The 15918-nt window shown below is 41.8% G+C and overlaps 1 protein-coding gene across 1 annotated transcript in view; it reads right to left on the bottom strand.

Moving 5' to 3' along the window:
- LOC120921166 (potassium channel subfamily K member 16-like) overlaps nucleotides 1–1051 on the bottom strand; it is a 74066-nt gene extending 73015 nt beyond the window's left edge. Inside the window, exon 1 of the mRNA XM_040333873.1 lies at nucleotides 975–1051. The gene's annotated coding sequence lies outside the window, so the exon portion shown is untranslated. The remainder of the gene's footprint in view (nucleotides 1–974) is intronic.
- Nucleotides 1052–15918: the final 14867 nt, after the last annotated feature.

The following is a 15918-nucleotide window of genomic DNA, read 5'->3' as shown; positions in this document are numbered from 1 at the left end:
TTAGTTCTTTCAGGTGCGCTCCCGTGATACAGCCGGCGGCTATAGTCGCTGACTGTATCACTCGTCCCCGCCCCCCGGCATGTCGCGTCATTTGATGTGTTTGACAGCAGTACAAGCCAATTGCTGTGCTGCTATCAATCCATCCAATCTAGCCAATCAACGGCCAGACTGAGTGGAGAATGGGACATCGGGGGCAAGCGCAGCAGGTGAATGAGCTAAGGTAAGTAAAACGGGGGGACTGGGGGGGCCGTCAATGGCAGTTTTTTTTTCACCTTAAAAAGGTGAAAAAAAAAAAAAACCTTTACAACCCCTTTAAGATGATGGGACAGATTAAAAATTATACCCCAGTCCTCCAAGAGTCCTCCACCGCCCGTTGTTATGACAACGGCACAAACAATAGCCGCTACGAGCGGCGCTTTAATGCGCATGCACAGGATTTAAAGCTTACCCAGCATGCACATCTCGCCGGGAAGAGTGAAAAAAATGTACTGGGCTTCAATTGCCCACACAGGAGATGGAAACGGCCACATCGTTCTGGACAGAAGTGGAGGCAAGTTTTTTTTTATTGTAGACAATGATGTGGTATGTTTGATGCTCTTTAATGGGAACTTTATCTACATAATATTTCAATGGCCAAAAAAAAACGTGACTGGAACCCCGCTTTAATTGATAGCAGGTAAAAGCTTTTATAAAACTTATTTGGTGTGTCTGTGGTAACTTCTGGGGTGGGTGCAAGGCTTGATATCATGGGTATCAAAGAAGGTGATTCATTTTGGATCTGTGGCATTCCTTTTATGTGTCCCCTTTAAATTTGCTTAATATGAGCTTATATTTCTACAATACAAGATGGAGCTGGGAAACAAGCATTCAATGCCTTTTTAGACCTGGGTGATCACATAATAAAGGGGGGAAATAGTTATAAATGAACACTACAGTATAACAATAGAGATAAACGTATTAGGCAAATAACTTACCGTCAAGAGTTGGCAGTCATAGTAGCTGGAGCACTGAGAACTTCATGTTGTATTGTTGAGCCTGCTACATTTGAAATAGAAAGTGTTTTTTGGGTAGATAACCAGTGGGCGGAACACATGGAAGTGTATTTTGTAATATAGTAAACAGTTAACTCCTCCTTAGAAAATAGTAATTAATTAGAAAATATTGTTTTTTGTGCTTTCTGGAAACACTCCTGTTTCTGTGTTCTTGGAACTAATGTAGCCAGGAGCTGGCTAATGCTGCCTGCATTGTCAGGAGACACTGTACAGCATTACTGCTGTGGAACTGTTTTCTCCTAGCATTCAGCTGGACTCTGTGTTATCATATCCTGAATATAGAGTGACTGAGTTTTATGAGGAAAGCAAAGCATCTTGGGATGTATAGTCCATGGAGTCCAAGATTTGCATTAAGCTGGACTAGTTTGAACTACAAAAACCACCCAGCTGGAGAGGAAGGATAGGATATTGGGATATTGGGAGAGGTGATACAAGGCCTGTGGGTGGGGGTGGATCTCTCTCTTGGGACCCCAGCCTAGAAGCTGCTAGCAAGTGACTCTGTGTTGGTGTGTGCTATGGCTAGGGTTGCCACCTGTCCGGGATTCACCCGGACAGTTCGGGTTTTGAATCATGTGTCCGGGTTTCAGACCATCTGAAACCCGGACACAATATTCAGACAGGGATGTGGCTCAGAACAGGGCCTGTTAGGAGGGTGAAGGTGATTGGTGCACTATGCACACCACATTACTATTCTCTTTGGAGCGCCCAAAGGTGTCTCAGGCCTGTTACAATCCTATATGTATGTTAAAAATAAATGTTTTTACTGTGTACCGCTAAAGTGTTCGGGTTTGGCTTGAAGAAAAAGTGGCAACCCTAGCTATGGCCGAGTCATGGCTTGTCTTGTAGAGTGAAAATCATTGCGTGCGGGTCCAAGCCAGATTCAGCCAGGATGAAGCACGGTGTGTCACTGGACTGCTGTACCCTTTGAGCAGGGCTTCAACAAGGGCCTATCTCTGAGGCCGATGTCACTTCCGCTGAGGCCCACGTCGTTGGGACTGGTGAGCGGGCACTTGCCCATTCTTCTACCACAGAGACACTGCATACAGACATCGCTGTTTATTCCTTTGCTTAAGCCTTTAGGACCTGGTGTTACACTTTGTAAAGCAACCCCAATGCTACTTTTCCACAGGACATGATAAATACCCTTTGCTACACATTGCCAGTTAAGGTGTCACCAGGCTACTTCACCTTCTCCCAATAACCAGGATATCTCAAGTACTCCATTAAAAAGAGCTAGCTGAAGACCAAAAGTTTTTTTCTTCTTTAAGAGACTATAACATATCCTCCTCCCCACTAAGGGACTGTTCAGTTTGTAACATAAGTACAAGTGCCTACACCCAAGACTTTAAGTATTCTAGAGTTAAAAATTCTATTAATGTAAGGATATTGTTAAACTTGCTGCTGCTGGCTTGTGGTGTTGAGGCACAGAGGGAGGGGTTTGACACAACAGCGGTCACCTCTCTACCTTCCTCCTGCCTGTTCACATAGGTTTCAACTGAGTAGAGTGTAGTCTTAACCACTTAAAGACCGCAAGATTTCCCTGCTTAATGACCAGGCTATTTTTTGCGAAAACGTCACTGCGTCACTTTAACTGACAATTGCGCGGTCGTGCGATGCTGTACCCAAACAAAATTGACGTGCTTTTTCCCCCTACAAATAGAGTTTGCTTTTGGTGGTATTTGATCACCTTTAATGTGTTTATTTTTTGTGCTATAAACAAAAAAGTAGAGACATTTTGAAAAAAATATATATATATTTTACTTTTTGCTATAATAAATATCCACAATAATGTTTTTAAAAAACAAATTTCTTCATCAGTTTAGGCCAATATATATTCTTCTACATATTTTTGGTAAAGAAAAATCGCAATAAGCATATGTTGATTGGTGTGTGCAAAAGTTATAGCATCTACAAACTATGGGAAAGATTTATGGCTTTTTTTTTTTTACTGGTAATGGCGGTGATCTGCGATTTTAGTGGTACTGTGCCATTGTAGCAGACATGAAAAATAAAAAATGTAGCGCCAACCTATGTGAAAAATTGTGTCCACAAAGTGGCCCCAAATGGACAGACACCCTATAAGGAAATAAGTCCAAAAACTTCACTGGGTACACGGTGGAAAGAAAGATCATATATACCACGAACAGAAAATAAATGACGTTCACAGTTAAATATGAATATGGTGACACAATTTTTCGGGTGGACACAATTTTACACATAGGTTGGCGCTACATTTTTTATTTTTCACTCTTGCACAATTATCCATTGGTATGTTGGCCGCCTACAACCACTGATTTATTTTTTGAGTAGCGCAATATTTTTTGTATATATTTTTCATTGTAGCAGACAGATCGAACATTTTTGATACATTTTGGGGACCATAAACATTTATACAGCGATCAGTGCTATAAAAAAGCAAATAAATGCTATAAATGTAACTGTTAGGGAAGGGGTTAACACCAGGGGGAGATCAAGGGGTTAAAACTTTATTAAGGGGGGGTACGGGGCTACCCTAAACCTAACACTAACTACCTGTCACACTAACTGTCACACTGACACTAAATGCAGTGATCAGTACATATATGATCACTTCATTCAGTGACACTGTGACAGGGGGGTGGGAGGGGGGGTGATCGCAAGGGGTTAATGTGCCTATGTGTACTGGTGTCAGTGTAGTGTTTGTGCGACTTACTGTGTGAGTCTTCTCTCCTCTCAGGGTTTGAAAATACCGCTGAGAGGAGAGCTGCATCACTTCTTACACATTATATTACACAGGCAGAGGAAGTGACACGGCGGGACACGACGGGATTGGCTGGGAGCGATCACGAGGGGGCGGACAGAAACGAACAGCCGCCCCCTCAAGACGGATCGCTCCCGGAGGTAAGCCGCCCGCCGCACGCAGCGGAGGGGGTCCCGATCGGACCCCCGACCCGCTAGAAGGCAGGGACGTATATATACGCCCATCTGCCTGTACGTGCCTTTCTGTGGACGTATATAGGCGTGCGGCGGGCGTTAAGTGGTTAAAAAATGCAGCATGTTCGAATTATTTTTTTTTGTCGTTTTTCAGAACCTGAAAAATGATGTGAAGCCCACACACGATCATTTTAAATGACGTTTTTGAAAAAAATCAACGTTTTTTTCATGCCGAAAAATGATCGTGTGTACGTGGCATAAGAGCCTCATGTGCACTAGAGTTTAGTGAATTTGTTTTGTAGGGTCTAGACAAGCTTGAAGATCCTGCTAAACTACTTCTTTGTTTTTGTCTGTGCGCATAAAAGCTTCTAATTGTTCTTTGAAAAAGGGGTAAAAAACGCAAGGCTTGTCCTATATAAACTTTAACCTCCTCTTCCCATAATGCCACTTACAAAGTTTACAGAACTTAGTTTTGAGTTTAGAGATTTGTTTTTCCAGCGTCACCCCACATCTTGTAAGTATGGTCTTTTCAAAGCAAAGTTGGACCCTTTTATTGCTGTGTCTGTCTGTGCTAGATTATTGAATACTCCTTGCTCAGGATGGCTGTTTGCCCAGGGCCTGCAGACTAGAAAGCCACTCTCCTCCACAAAACCACCAAGGCTCTTATCTAGGATATGAAATACCAACATGCTTGTGATAATGGAAATGATTGCGGTATCTCAACCTGTCAGATTTAATCACACATATCCATTGAAATAATGACACCAGAACATTCGTTTAGTATGAAACTTTATTAAAACAGTTTAAAAGTATCGTTATTTCTGCTTTTGTAGTCAAATTTGATATGTTTATTATCTAGTCCCATTAGAAAAAAAAAAAAAAAAAGGAGAAGGTGTCATGGCTGATTCTAATGCAATCCCCCCCCCCGTCAGGCGAGCAGACGTTTGGCTCTCCTCTACTTGCGTTTGTCAGACGGGAGTGAGGAAAAGCCGATAAACGGCTCTTCCTGTGTCGTGATCAGCTGTGATTGGACACAGCTGATCATGTAGTAAAGAGCCTCTGTCAGAGACTCTACCGAGATCGGTGATGCGGTGTGTCAGACTGACACACCAACGATTGTCCCGCTGCACGCCCCCGCCGGAGCGTGATCGTGGCTTATCCTGCTGGACGTCATATGACGCCCAGTCAGGATTACTGAACCACCGCCCAGCTGTAATTTTGCTATAGGCTAGGCGTGAGGTGGTTAAACCCACAATAATTGGAAGCATTGAACTTCATTTTTCTCCGGTCGTAGTAGTGTTGTACGTCACTGTGTTCTTGACGGTCGGGATTTGGTGTGACAGTGCGTATGCAAGACAGCTTGAACGGAATTCCGTCGGATAAATCCGTCTGAGCTTATCGTGTGTACGGGGCATTACACTATAGTTCACCTTGAAGTTTGTAATCATTATGAACCAATAAACAGAGACAAATGTACAAAGTAAATTATGTGTTTCAGACTGCACCTGCATGAATGTTCTAAATACTTAAATACATTGGAATAGAATTGTTAAGCCAGGAATGTTTACATCTGATTTATAACCGAATACATGTTACCACTGCTTTGTGTCAGCCTAATCTACATTGTGATCTGGAATCTCTCCTCCAAGTAGGAGAGGTTACACTCTGTCTTATAGATAATAACTTATTGGAACCTATTCATACTCGTACATTTTGGAATTTTAGGGTAGTGAACACATGCAAAGCAAAGCTTTTTTTTTTTTTTCACTTTTCGATTCAGTGGGGAATGGTTAGAACCTTGGGCTTGTTTGTCCTTGGGAGATCTTTCAAAATTTTCTGTATGACATCCATCAACTAGACAGGAAGTCAGGGAAGATGTCCCTTGTGGGAACACAGTCAGCAGGAAAGATCAACATAATCTTCTACTTTGTCCAAAACAAAAAACTTTTCAGCTGCTGATGGAATTTAGGGCACAAGACTAAAGCCCTGCACACACGGGCCAGAATCTCGTCAGGAAAAAAACAACGTTTTTCTTGATGAGATTCTTGGCAAGAATCTCTTGCCGCCCGAGTGTACAGACACTCCATTCAAAAGAACTGCCGTTCTTGTGAATGGCAAGAATGCGGTGACGTCATCACGTGCAATGAGCATGCGCTCGTCACATTCGATGCCGTCGCCGCAATCTTGCTGCACCCTACACTGCCCTTGGAAGCTACCGTGCATGCGTCAAAGTCATTTCGAGCATGCGCGGGTTTCCACGGCAACAGGTAAGTATACAGAGGCTCGGGTTTCTCGGGAGGAAAACACTGCCGAGAATCACAACGAGAAAATAGAGAGCAGGTTCTCTATTTTTCTCGTCTAGATTCTGGGCAGTTTCCTTGACGAGAAACATGAAAGCCTCGTACACACGCTAGGTATACTCAGCAAAAAAGCTCTGCCAGCAGTTTTCTTGCTGGTTCTTCCTGAGAAAACCGAGCGTGTGTACGAGGCTTCAAAGTGGTACCGTGACACCCAAATATAGAAGATAACCATTCTAAAGTAGTGATTTCAGTATTTAAACGTTCCACGGTAAATGGAACATTTCAGGGACATGGGGGTTCCCTTTATCCACATAACAAAACCAGTTTTTTTTTTCTTCTGTCTGTTACCTTGATAAGGAGGACCCCGTATCCCCAAAAAGTTTGTCAATTACTATGAAATTCTGTAAATACTGAAATGGCTGCTTCTAATAGAGGAGTGCTAAAGGTTGGTGCTAAAGGTTGTGTGCCAATAGGCTCCAAAGATGGAAATCCAACGCTTACTAAAAAGGGAGGGAGAAAAGGACCTAATTACCTCTCTAAAAATACTGCGGTTTGCTCTACCTCTGGAGGCTGGTCATGTGATCCTAATTTGAGTAAATACTAAGAGATCCCAGCTTGAATTTAGTAATTGAATATCAACAATTTGTTATAACCCTTTTAAAATGTTCGTTTTAATAATGTATTTAAGCTTAGCGTTTTATTTTTTTATAGAACAAAAGGCAGAAAGCTAGAGTTATGCACTTTAACCACTTAAGACCCGGACCAAAATGCAGGTAAAGGACCCAGCCAGTTTTTGCGATTCGGCACTGTGTCGCTTAAATTGACAATTGCGCAGTTGTGCGACGTGGCTCCCAAACAAAATTGACGTCGTTTTTTTCCCACAAATAGAGCTTTCTTTTGGTGGTATTTGATCACCTCTGCGGTTTTTATTTTTTGCGCTATAAACAAAAATAGAGCGACAATTTTGAAAAAAAATCAATATTTTTTACTTTTTGCTATAATAAATATCCCCCAAAAACATATATAAAAAAAACTTATTTTTTCCTCAGTTTAGGCCGATACGTATTCTTCTACCTATTTTTTGTAAAAAAAAATCGCAATAAGCGTTTATCGATTGGTTTGCAAAAAAATTTATAGGGGCAGATCCACAGAGAGAGTACGCCGGCGTATCTACTGATACGCCGGTGTACTTTCAAATTTCCCGCGTCATATCGTTGTTTTGAATCCTCAAAACAAGATAAGACGGCATCTGGGTTAGATCCGACAGGTGTACGTCTTCGTACGCCTTCGGATCTAAGATGAAATTCTTCGGCGTCCGCTGGGTGGCGTTCGTGTCGTTTTCCGCATCGAGTATGCAAATTAGCTATTTCCGACGATCCACGAACGTACGAGCGGCCGGCGCATTCCTTTACGTCGTCTCTAGTCGGATTTTTCCGGCGTATAGTTAAAGCTGGTATTTCGTTGCATATAGTTAAACCTGCTATGTTAAGTATGGCCTTCGTTCCCGCGTTTAATTTGAACTTTTTTTTTTTGTTTGCGTAAGTCGTCCGTGAATCGGGATGGACGTAATTCACTACTATGTTAAAAAAATGACGTTGTTGCGACGTCATTTAGCGCAATGCACGGCGGGAAATTTAGAAACGGAGCATGCGCAGTTCGTTCGGCACGGGGACGCGCTTCATTTAAATGAAACACGCCCCCTAATCGCTGATTTGAATTACGCGCCGTTACGCCGCCAGACATAGACTACGCCGCCGTAACTTACGGCGCAAAATCTTTCAGGATTCGAACCAAAGCCGGGAAAGTTACGGCGGCGTATCGTATCTCTGATACGCTGCGCGGGTGCAGATCTCTGTGGATCTGCCCCATAGTGTTTACAAAATAGGGGATAGTTTTATTGCATTTTTATTGATAATTTTTTTTATATTACTAATGGCGGCGATCCGCGACATTATGGCGGACACATCGGACAATTTTGACACATTTTTGAGACAATTGTCATTTTCACAGCAAAAAATGCTATAAAAATGCATTGTTTACTGTGAAAATGACAATTGCAGTTTGGGAGTTAACCACTAGGGGGCGCTGAAAAGGTTAAGTGTGACCTCATATGTGGTTCTAACTGTAGGGGGCGGGGCTGGACGTGATGTCATTGATCGTGCTTACCTATATTAGGGAACACACGATCAATGGTAGCGCCACAGTGAAGAACGGGGAAGCTGTGTTTACACACAGCTTTCCTCGTTCTTCAGCTCCGGGGACCGATCGGCGATCAGTTCCGCGGGTCCTGTGGCCGCAGGCGTGGAGCTTCGGACCGGGTCGCGGGCGAGCGCCGCGGGAGCGCGCCCGAGACCCACGGCTGGGCACTTAAAGAGGACGTACATGTACATGCTTGTGCCCAGCCGTGCCATTCTGACGAAGTATATGTGCAGGAGGCGGTCCTTAAGTGGTTAAGGTAATTTTAAAGGACAAGGGGCACTCTTTGGCCCAGATTCTGAAAGGGCTTACGACGGCGCAACGCCATGTGCGCCGTCGTAAGTCCTAATCTGGGCCGTCGTATCTATGCGACTGATTCTTAGAATCAGTTGCGCATAGATAACCATTAGATCCGACAGGCGTAAGGCTCTTACGCTGTCGGATCATAAATGCAATTATTTTTTTCACCGCTAGGTTTTGCCTCCGTCGTTTTCCCCATCAAGTATGCAAATTAGCAAAATACGCGAATTCCCGAACGTACGCACGGTCGACGCAGTGAAGTTACGACGTTTACGTTAGATTTGCGACGCGTAAAGTTGCCCCTGGGTATATGAGGCGCAGTCAATGTTAAGTATGGCCGTCGTTCCCGCGTCGAAATTTGAAAATGTACGTCGTTTGCGTAAGTCGTCCATGAATAGGGCTGGACGCCATTTACGTTCACGTCGAAACCAATGACGTCCTTGCGACCTCGGGAAATTTTAGGGACAGCGCATGCGCAGTACGTTCGGCGCGGGAACGCGCCTAATTTAAATGATCCACGCCCCCTACCCAGATTATTTGAATTAGGCGGGCTTGCGCCGGGGGATTTACGCTACGCCGCCGCAACTTTACAGGCAAGTGCTTTGTGAATCAAGCACTTGCCCGTAAAACTTGCTGCGGCGTAACGTAAATGAGATACGTTACGCCGCCGCAGAGATGCGGCGATCTACGAGAATCTGCCCCTTTATGTCTGGAGGAAAAGAGATTTAACCTTCACTAACGGAAAGGCCTCTTTACGGTAAAAGTTATGAAAATGTGGAATAAACTCCCTCAAGTACTAGTTCTGGCCAGATCAGTAGATTGTTAAAAAAAAGGGTTGGGTGTATTCCTAAATTCTCAAAAACAGAATGTTGCCATGTATAGGTATGGAAGAGCCCTGGGGCCATCATAAAAAAAAAAAATACTAAATTCTGAGTTTCAAAGTCAGAATTCTGAGATTAAAAAGACAGAATTCTGTGTTTCAAAGTCAGAATTCTGAGATTAAATGTCAGAATTCTGTGTTTCAAAGTCAGAATTCTGAGATTAAATGTCAGAATTCTGAGATTAAATGTCAGAATTCTGAGATTAAAAAGACAGAATTCTGTGTTTCAAAGTCAGAATTCTGAGATTAAATGTCAGAATTCTGAGATTAAATGTCAGAATTCTGAGATTAAATGTCAGAATTCTGAGATTAAAAAGACAGAATTCTGAGTTTCAAAGTCAGAATTCTGAGATTAAATGTCAGAATTCTGAGATTCTAAATATAGTAGTCTCTATTAGGAGGATTTTAGGAGCAATTAGCAATAATGTAGTAACACCCATAGACCATCATTCTGCAGACATACAAGTCTGGTGCTCTAGATATAGATCTGTAAATCTATCTTAGTTACAGCATACAGTATGGGGAAGCAGGCAATGCTGGGCTCTCTGGTTCCTCTACAGTCCCACAGTTTACTGTCATTTGCTCTAACATAAAGAGGGATGCTGAAAACGAGTGTATTGTGTGTGTGAGTGGGGGGGGGGGGGGGGATGACACAGCTTCCATAGATAACAGAACACAATGCACCCCAACTTTTAGGAAACATTGCACTGTTGCCCCAACAAGAGGGAATTGTGAGCACAATGTGTGTCTTTGTTCAGAACGGATTGATTATAGCAATTACATGTCTGGACTAATTCTTACAGAGAATGAACCTCATATTACACAAATCGATACAGGTATATAGCTTGAGAAATAGCTCAATGCATAGAGTGACAGACTTGTGATTGAGATTTTGTGGGTTCGAATCCAGGAGACAGCACAATTTGTTTTTTAGTTATATGTATATATACATATTATTTTATACATTGTTCTTAGATTAAAATAGAGATGTCCCAATACCAATATTAGTAAATCAATATATTGAAAATGTATATGTCTTCAAAAAATTAAGCTCTGAGCTGGATTCGAACCCAAAACTCAAAAACACAGAAGTCTATTACTCTAACCATTGAGCTATAACCCAAATCATACAACTCTACTGTTTTTTTAGGTTTAATATGGGGTTCATTCTCTGTAAGAATTAGTCCAGACATGTGATTGCTATGATCAAGCCGTTCTGACCAGACACACATTGTCCTTCTGCCTTCTAGCCATTCACAATTCCCTCATGTTGGGGCAACAGTGCAATGTTTCCTTAAAGTTGGGGTGCATTGTGTTCCGTTATCTATGGAAGCTGTGTCACCCCCCCCCCCCCCCACTCACACACAGAATACACTCGTTTTCAGCATCCCTCTTTATGTTAGAGCAGATGACAGCAAATGGAGGAACCAGAGAGCCCAGCACTGCCTGCTTCCCCATACTGTATGCTGTAACTTAAATAGATTTACAGATCTATATACAGAGCAAAAGACTTGTATGTCTGCAGAATGATGGTCTATGGGTGTTACTACATTATTCTTAATTGCTCCTAAAATCCTCCTAATAGAGACTACTATATTTAGAAACTCAGAATTCTGATATTAAATCTCAGAATTCTGACTTTGAAACTCTGAATTCTGAGATTAAAAGTCAGAATTCTGAGATTCAAAGTCAGAATTCTGAGATTAAAAGTCAGAATTCTGAGATTAAAAGTCAGAATTCTGAGTTTCAAAGTCAGAATTCTGAGATTAAAAGTCAGAATTCTGAGATTAAAAGTCAGAATTCTGAGATTAAAAGTCAGAATTCTGAGTTTCAAAGTCAGAATTCTGAGTTTCAAAGTCTGAATTCTGAGATTAAAATTCAGAATTCTGAGATTAAAATTCAGAATTCTGAGTTTCAAAGTCAGAATTCTGAGTTTCAAAGTCAGAATTCTGAGTTTCAAAGTCAGAATTCTGAGATTCAAAGTCAGAATTCTGAGATTCAAAGTCAGAATTCTGAGATTCAAAGTCAGAATTCTGAGTTTCAAAGTCAGAATTCTGAGTTTCAAAGTCAGAATTCTGAGATTCAAAGTCAGAATTCTGAGATTCAAAGTCAGAATTCTGAGATTCAAAGTCAGAATTCTGAGATTCAAAGTCAGAATTCTGAGATTCAAAGTCAGAATTCTGAGATTCAAAGTCAGAATTCTGAGATTCAAAGTCAGAATTCTGAGATTTAATATCAGAATTCTGAGTTTCTAAATATAGTAGTCTCTATTAGGAGGATTTTAGGAGCAATTAAGAATAATGTAGTAACACCCATAGACCATCATTCTGCAGACATACAAGTCTTTTGCTCTGTATATAGATCTGTAAATCTATTTAAGTTACAGCATACAGTATGGGGAAGCAGGCAGTGCTGGGCTCTCTGGTTCCTCCATTTGCTGTCATCTGCTCTAACATAAAGAGGGATGCTGAAAACGAGTGTATTCTGTGTGTGAGTGGGGGGGGGGGGGGTGACACAGCTTCCATAGATAACGGAACACAATGCACCCCAACTTTAAGGAAACATTGCACTGTTGCCCCAACATGAGGGAATTGTGAATGGCTAGAAGGCAGAAGGACAATGTGTGTCTATGGTCAGAACGGCTTGATCATAGCAATCACATGTCTGGACTAATTCTTACAGAGAATGAACCCCATATTAAACCTAAAAAAACAGTAGAGTTGTATGATTTGGGTTATAGCTCAATGGTTAGAGTAATAGACTTCTGTGTTTTTGAGTTTTGGGTTCGAATCCAGCTCAGAGCTTAATTTTTTGAAGACATATACATTTTCAATATATTGATTTACTAATATTGGTATTGGGACATCTCTATTTTAATCTAAGAACAATGTATAAAATAATATGTATATATACATATAACTAAAAAACAAATTGTGCTGTCTCCTGGATTCGAACCCACAAAATATCAATCACAAGTCTGTCACCCTATGCATTGAGCTATTTCTCAAGCTATATACCTGTATCGATTTGTGTAATATGAGGTTCATTCTCTGTAAGAATTAGTCCAGACATGTAATTGCTATAATCAATCCGTTCTGAACAAAGACACACATTGTGCTCACAATTCCCTCTTGTTGGGGCAACAGTGCAATGTTTCCTAAAAGTTGGGGTGCATTGTGTTCTGTTATCTATGGAAGCTGTTTCCCCCCCCCCCCCCCCACTCACACACACAATACACTCGTTTTCAGCATCCCTCTTTATGTTAGAGCAAATGACAGTAAACTGTGGGACTGTAGAGGAACCAGAGAGCCCAGCATTGCCTGCTTCCCCATACTGTATGCTGTAACTAAGATAGATTTACAGATCTATATCTAGAGCACCAGACTTGTATGTCTGCAGAATGATGGTCTATGGGTGTTACTACATTATTGCTAATTGCTCCTAAAATCCTCCTAATAGAGACTGCTATATTTAGAATCTCAGAATTCTGACATTTAATCTCAGAATTCTGACTTTGAAACTCAGAATTCTGTCTTTTTAATCTCAGAATTCTGACATTTAATCTCAGAATTCTGACATTTAATCTCAGAATTCTGACATTTAATCTCAGAATTCTGACATTTAATCTCAGAATTCTGACTTTGAAACACAGAATTCTGTCTTTTTAATCTCAGAATTCTGACTTTGAAACTCAGAATTTAGTATTTTTTTTTTTATGATGGCCCCAGGGCTCTTCCATATATAGGTAATAATACCAGAGATTGTTGATCTGTGGAATATCCGATTGCCTTTTGTGGGTGTTTAGAGGGGTCTGGAAGGAAATTTTCCTTTGTTGGAGCAAATTGAAGCATACTTTAGAGGGTTTTTTGCCTTCCTTTGGATTAATGGTGGGTATAGGATTCCGTATATGGAGGCTTTCTATCCATTTTTTTTTTATTTATTTTTTCCAGATCAGTTGCACCGAATGGACTAAACCTGACTAACTATGCAAGTATTTGCTGGGTTTCTTGTTGCTGTGGGTTCTAAGCAAACAGTAAAAAAACAGGTGTGATCTGACCTGCTCCTCGCAATTCTGCAATTCTTCCTCCTGCAATTACCCATAGTTCTCACATAGTTTACCTATGAATGGGCAGAACTTCTACAGACCATGATGAATCACATCCACCTTTTCCTGTACAGAGCTAGACAAATTATATTATGCACACAGATAAGACTTTGATGAATCCCAGGACGCTCACCCCAGCTTTCCTGCATTATGCACGTTTCATGAGCTGTTGTCAAAGATATGTTTTTTTGTGAACTAACAAAACTTTATCATGGAAAATCTCTGTGCAGAAATGTTGGGGTAGATTCACGTAGAATGGCGTTTCTTTGTGGGGGCGTAACGTATCCTATTTACGTTAGGCCTCCGCAACTTTTACAGGCAAGTGCCGTATTCTTAAAAGAAAGTTTTAGCGGCGTATCGTGAATACGCCGGCGTAAGACCACCTAATTCAAATTGTGAAGAGGTGGGCGTGTGTTATGTAAATCAAGCCTGACCCGAGGTGATTGACGTTTTTCCCGAACGGCGCATGCGCCGTCCGTGGAATTTCCCAGTGTGCATTGCTCCAAAGTACGTCATTGGTTTCGACGTGAACGTAAATGACGTCCAGCCCCATTCACGGACGACTTACGCAAACGACGTAACTTTTTCAAATTTCGATGCGGGAACGACGGCCATACTTAACATTGGTACGCCGCATATACGCCTCATATAACAGGGGTAACTTTACGCCAGGAAAAGCCTAACGTAAACGGCGTAACTGTACTGCGTCGGCCAGGCGTACGTTCGTGAATTTGCGTATCTAGCTGATTTACATATTTCTAGGCGTAAATCAGCGTACACGCGTACACGCCCCTAGCGGCCAGCGTAAATTTGCAGTTAAGATCCGACGGCGTAAGAGACTTACGCCGGTCGGATCTAATAGAAATCTATGCGTAACTGATTCTATGAATCAGGCGCATAGATACGACCGACCGGACTCAGAGATACGACGGCGTATCTGGAGATACGCCGTCGTATCTCCTCTGAGAATCTGGCCCGTTGTCTTTTTATGTTTATAATTTATAAAATATTGAGGAGCTGTAGATTTTCTAAAGATAGCTAAAAATATATATTATATGTGGTTTTGTTGTAGAACTGAGAGCTAAAAGGTACAAAAGTGGAAAACTTGCAACATCTACCTTGCTATGCCTTATTTGCATTATTTACCGTATTTGCCGGCGTATAAGGTGACTGGGCTTATAAGACGACCCCCTAATTTTCCAGCTAAAATTTTGGTTTTGGGATATACTCGCCGTATAAGACGACCCCTTTCCTACTAGTCTGTCTGGAAGCTGAGGGGTAGCCGGAACAACAGCTGACAGGAAAAACCGCTGACAGAAACAGGCTTTGCTAGGAATTTGCTAATGATAATAAGAAAGACAGTAAAATAGATCCTGCAGAAATGAACAAATGACCCCACTCCTGCAACAGTAGACCCTCCAGCAATAATAGACTTCCCCCAGCAACAATAGACTCCCTACAACAAAATACCACCCCAGCAACATAGACCCCCAGCAGCCAGCATCAATAGAGCTCTCCCTCAACAGTAGATCCCTCCCAAAAAAACATTTGCCCCCCCCCCTCCCCATCAACATAACACCCCCATCAGCAACAATAAACCTCCATGCAAAAATAGATACCCAGCAGCCAGCATTAATAGACCCTCCAGTACATCCTAGTACTCCTTGCTATTACATACATTCATTGCTGGAACTGCGTCCTCCCACATTCCCATTGAAAAAAAGCCCTGATTTTAGTAAAAATAAATGATGCTTCTTATCAGCAGTTACAGCAGTCTTGTGACTTCTATCAGTGTCTGGTTAAAGCTTTGCTGGAGAAGTTTTCATTCTCCAATATTTGTTCTATAAGGCTTCAGGACCTATGACCCTCTGTCTGGACAGTGGTGATTGGCCCTGTGCTAATCACATGCGCTCTCCCAAGAAAAAAAAACTCTCTAGCAAAACACACCCAACTGAACATGTGCCGCTTGTCCCCAAGGCTCTGTTCTATCGGGAGATGGTTTGGGTACTATAGAAGAAAAGGAGGATCAGAGAAGACAGGATCAAACAGCCTTTTTACACAATGCAGAGGATTAACCCCTTAGGTTCCACAGTGAGTAAAACAAGAATGCTTTACTGCGTATACAGACTGATTTTACTGTTGTGTTACGAAGGGCCCTTTCACACCAGTAGA

This window comes from Rana temporaria, chromosome 13, assembly GCF_905171775.1.
Source record: "Rana temporaria chromosome 13, aRanTem1.1, whole genome shotgun sequence".
NCBI classification, from domain to species: domain Eukaryota; kingdom Metazoa; phylum Chordata; class Amphibia; order Anura; family Ranidae; genus Rana; species Rana temporaria.
Note: the sequence above shows the minus strand (reverse complement) of the source record. Positions and strands in the feature narration are given on the sequence as shown.